A 5,840-nucleotide genomic window follows, 5' to 3' on the forward strand; every position below is an offset into this window, starting at 1 on the left:
TAAAAAAAACAATAACAAAAAAACAAAAAAACAACAAAGTGAGGACGTGATATGGATAGTATTATTGGACGCTCAGGAAAGGAAAGAGAGAGTGTATGACGTTTCGGGCGTAGCCCTTCGTCGGAAGGATGGAAAGTTCGGAGAATGGAAGAACGGAGAAAGAGGAAAATGGTACCGATGCCCACGAGGTATATGTATGTATATGTGCATGCATTTATGTGTGTGAATGCGTGCATGCGCGCGCGCGCGCGCGCGTGTGTGTGTGTGTGTGTGTGTGTGCATTTATGTTTTAGTTGAAAAGGTTAAAGACCTTTTAACCTGTTTAAAGTTTCGATTCAGAAGTCAGAAAATATAATTCGTTACTTGTCTGTTTCTTTATCTGTAAACGCTTAGAATTCTTTTTCTGGAGAGCATTGAAAATTTAAATCTGAACATTGCGATTCAAGCGCAACAATTTTGTAGTTTAAATTTATGAATCTATTTGTGTTTTTTTTATTTATTATTCTTTATCAAAATTGAAAGAGGAATTTTAGTAGATATATAAAATAGTAGCTATGATATGATAAATTCACAAATATTGACTTTGAAAACGATCTGCTCATCGAAAAATTTATTAGCAGTTTCATATGTCATCTAGTTTAAGCACAATCTTGACGTTTGTTTGTTCAATGTTAAATTTTTCCGTCTTGTATATAGAACCAGTTACTTTATTTGTATGCAAAGTCTAGTAGTTTACATAACCAACCCAAGTTGTACGTGCAATAAATCTCATAGTGTCTATAGTCGTAGATGAGAATAGTGCATAACCAGTTTCAGGGGAGCTTCTATAAGGTCAGTCGGCCTGTTAGAAATAACAACGAAATCTCCCTAAATCACGCCTTACTGTCTTATAAAAGTCCAAGATACATTATGCCTAAAAAGAATGGTTGGAATGATTCTGATCATTACTCTACACGATCAGGGCTGACCTGGAATTAAAGACCACCACAACCACCACCACCACCACCAGCACTAGCGACACCAACACTAGCGTCACCAGCACTAACACCGGTATCACCAGCACAACCACCACCACCATCACTAACAATATCAACAACAACCGCTACACAACAGCAACAACCTGTTCCAGGTTTCGCAAAACACATAAAAATAACGCTGTTGTCATAATGGAGAATTACCTAAAAATTTAAAGACTTCCGTAACTTTCCAAACTTACGGAAGAAATTAATGGAGAAACCATTCCTCCAATATCTCCAAACTTCATTTTATAGAAATTAAATTACAGATCAGCAGCCATTAACTAAAAGTTTGGTTTCTTCCAATTTGTGGTACCTTTTCGTGAAAAAAATGCAAGACTACATTGTATCTCGGTGGGGGTCATTACGCCAATAATAAACACTCTCCCTGGTTCCAATTCACTTCTTTATCATTCATTGATTGGTTAATTATTTAACCATCTAACTAATCGATTGTTTGATTAATTTTTCAATTGATCACTCGACCAGTCATATTTGTCGGAGTTCTTTCTTCGCCATTCGTGACCTCCCCGATGAAATGCCTTCTTTGCTCCAGGCTAACTTCAGATCCGTTAGTTGGTTAGATAGTTAATCAATTAACGAGTAAAGTAAATCAACGAATCAGTGCGTGTGTTTTTACTAGCGTACTGATCCTCCCAAAATACAAAAAAAAGAAGAAAAAAAATCTGTTTTCAGCACGCGAGTTTAAATCAAGAATCTTGCAAACTAAACAGAAAAATGAAATGGAAGACTAGTTTTCTATTATCTTCATGCAATTAAGTGTTCAAAATAGATGCTGTCGGCTGGAGCCAATCCCACCCAACCGTCAGCCATGCAGTTTATTCGACATTATATCAATGAGCCAATGAAGGAGAGAGAGCCTGTCCGTGTTCTTTCACATGCTAGGAATAACAACCAAATCTCCTTCAAACCGCATCGTACTGCCTGAAACGAACGATACATTCGATCATAAAAGGGCAGGATGGTTGCAGCTGGAACCCCTTTGGTCGTAAGTGCATTCAGTCAGCAATAACCTGAGGTTAAACATCATCACAAAACCAACGTCGTTATGGTGGTGGTCCTCCTCCTCCTTATCATCATCGTCATCACCATCGTTATAACCGTCGTCGTCATCGTTGTCGTCGTCACCAGCACCATCGTCATCGTCATCGTCATGATCATCGTCGTCGTCGTCGTCGTCGTCGTCATCATCATCGTTATAGTCGTCGTCGTCGTCATCGTCATCAGTACCGTTGTCATCGTCATCAGCATCAACGTCATCGTCGTCATCATCATCCCACTGATGTAGCTTGTATTTAATGCCAAATTTCCAACTCCCAAAAGACCAAGATGCAAGTAAGCCAAAACAAAACAAAACAAAACAAAAACATATTTCATTCACCTATTGTGTGCGACGTATAATAATTAACTGTATAATAATTAGCCGTAATTATTTAGATGTAAGTAGTGCACAGTGTTCAGTTAGCTGTGACCAGTTATAACTGGCTGTAACTAGTTAGATTAGCTATAATTATTTTTGACTAATTGTAGTTATGTAATATTTACAACTAACTGTGATATATTTAATACATTTAACGTGTTTAGTTAATCTTTTTATATCACGAATCATCCATCCATTTTCTCCGCCTACTATTCCTTGGAGAGTCGTGGAATTAGACTCTCCACGCACCTCCACCGTAGGGTCCTAGTCTTATACTTTCTGGTTGTGTTCCCAAGCGTGACCAATTGAGACTATGGGTATTATCCAACCATCTTGCTCTTAGTTCTACCCCTAGGTCTCCTGCCAGTTGGTTCGGCTTGAACCCGTTTCGCAATTCTTTCTTGTGATATTTTAATCACACGTCTGTAGTACTGGAGCTATAACTACTCGATGCGGAAAAGTAGCGGCTTGACCTGAATGGACTCATTGATCTCCGAGCTACGAACCCTGTCGAGTAACGTTAATTAGGAGATCCTTCGGAGGAACCCAATTTCGGTTGCTTATATTTGCAATCGTACTCTTTCGTCATTATCCAACATTCATGACCTTAGATGAGGAGAAACACGAAAACCAAACTAAAGAAAGCAAATTCGTTTTTTTTTTTTTTTTTTTTTTTACCGGCCTCTTCTCTTCTGAATCGAAATAATTTCTCCTCATTTGTTTCTAAAATTTATTGGAAAATATATTACAATGAGTCTTGCAAATGTTTCGTAGTCTCGAATGTGTGGATAAGCCGAAACAAAATTATCATAGTCTTAATGTATTTTACCAGATTACTTCACAGATTAGTGAAGGAACAAGTAGAAAATGCAATCAAACTACTATGTTTTATCAAGAATACAACGTAACACGATATTAGAGAACATACAATCAGACTTAATTTTGATACAGATGTTTTATTGAAGTAACTACTACAAGTTGATACAGAAGCATATATACAAGCCTATACGATTAGTGAATGGTGATTAATAGAGAATAACAAAAAATACGAAAGATGAGCAGCTGTACGTAGAAAACTGATGCATTTTAAGTCTGAGAATTAAAAAGAAAAACATAATCATCTAGATATTTCCTATTTAAGAGTAACCTTGTAAATCTACTTCTGAGAAAAGATGTTCTTTGCACGCTGGGCAAAATGCTTAACGGTATTTCGTCCGTCTTCAAGCTCTGAATTCAAATTCCGTTGAGGTTGAATTTGCCTTTCATCCTTTCGGGATCGATAAAATAAGCACCAGCTAAGGACTGGGGTTGATGTAACCAACTACTCCTCTTCTCCAAATTCCAGGCCCTGTGCCTAAAGTAGAAAGTATTATTATCGTTATTATGAAAGTGGTGAACTGGTAGAATCGGTAGCACGCTGGAAAAAGGGCTTAGCAGCATTTCTTCCATCTTTACGTTCTAAGTTCAAATTTCACCGAGGTCGACTTTGCTTTTCATCTTTTCGGAGCCAATGAAATGAGTACTGGAGTGAATGCAATCGATTTACCCCATCCCCTAACATTTCAGGCCTTGTGCCTATTGTAGAAAGGATTATTATTATTGACAGAGCAGCACATGCCATTATAGCACCTTTACTTCTACAATTTTATCACCTTTAATTCTATTATTAGGTGGAATTGTTAACGCGTCGAACATTTCTGCTGACTCTAAGTTTTCTGTTCAAATCCCACCCGTTTTGATTTCGCTTTTCATCTGCTCAGGAGCAATAAAATAAGTACCAATCGAGCAACTGAAGTCGATGTACTCGACTTACTCTCTCCCCTAAAATTGCTGGCCTTGTGCCTAACCTGAAATCATTATTAGAAACCTAATATAACGTGTAATCGTCTGATATCTTATATATTAGTTTCATCTTGAAAAATTATCAACTATATATAAAACAATTTCTATGTAACGCTTTCTATAGTGTGAAAACATGTTTTGGAATTAATTTTTTTTGTTAGAAAACACGTCGAATAATTCTTATATAATTTTGTTATCTAACGACCTGACTGTAATTGAGCTAACCTTAACAGGCATTTTATCAAAATATTCCAGTAATTTATTACTGCATAAATCATGTATAGTAAGTTAACATTAAACAAATTCTTTATAGTCAGGTGATTTGATTTTATTATGAGAATCTGTATGGCTATTATAGTAATGTAGCTTGTGTGCTGCATTAATTGTCATTTTTCTGAATATTTTTAATGCATTTTCATTATGTAGAAAATGAACACGCGTGGTCTAGTGGTTAAAGTGCTGTATTCTCGACCGCGATTTCGATTTCCGGACCGGGTGGTGCGTTGTGTTCCTGAGTAAAACAGTTCACGTTGCTCCAGTTCACTCAGCTGTAAGTAATACCGAGACGGACTGGCATCCCGTTCAGCGGAGTGGGTGTATGTTGTGATCTCGGTCACTTATATGTCATGGAAATCGGGTAGCCGGATCTTAGGAATCCTAGGACAAAATACAGTAATGTTCAGGGTGAATGATGATGTATATACAAAACCGTTATTCACTCGTGACGTCAGAGCAGAGTAATTCAAGGTTAATGAGCTAACAAGAATGACATTTTTGCTTGGTTTATAACAAAGAGAATTTGAAACATTTACGTGGAATAGATTAACATATATATCTGCCTGAATACCTAAAAAGAATGAGTAAATGTATTTTTCCTTATTCATTTTCTATCTTCATGCTATTTATATTCTGTGAGTGAGTAGTAGCATTAGTGATAACTGGTATTACCAGACAACAGGCAAACTAAACAATATTTGTTTTTAGCTTTTAAAGCATTTAAAGCTATTTTTTTTAAAAATTAGGTTAGTCTGATACATTAATTAATGAAGTAAGTGCTAACATACTTAATGTAGTGAGTGTAATGATTATAAATAATCAAAACTTTTAGCCGTATGTGGAGCGGGGAGGGAAAAACATAAAGACAACGATGATGATACATACATACATTCATACATACATGCGTGTATATATATATATATATATATATATATATAGTTCAAAAAAACAATAACAAAAAAAACAAAAAAACAACAAAGTGAGGACGTGATATGGATAGTATTATTGGACGCTCAGGAAAGGAAAGAGAGAGTGTATGACGTTTCGGGCGTAGCCCTTCGTCGGAAAGATGGAAAGTTCGGAGAATGGAAGAACGGAGAAAGAGGAAAATGGTACCGATGCCCACGAGGTTACATTATATATATATAAACAATATATGAGTATATGCATATATATGTACATGTATGTATATACGTTCATCTACATGTACATATAGATACATAACTGGGTACATGACGTGGCAAAAGAACAAGGACAAAATGGTA

This window comes from Octopus bimaculoides, chromosome 2, assembly GCF_001194135.2.
Source record: "Octopus bimaculoides isolate UCB-OBI-ISO-001 chromosome 2, ASM119413v2, whole genome shotgun sequence".
Lineage (NCBI taxonomy): Eukaryota > Metazoa > Mollusca > Cephalopoda > Octopoda > Octopodidae > Octopus > Octopus bimaculoides.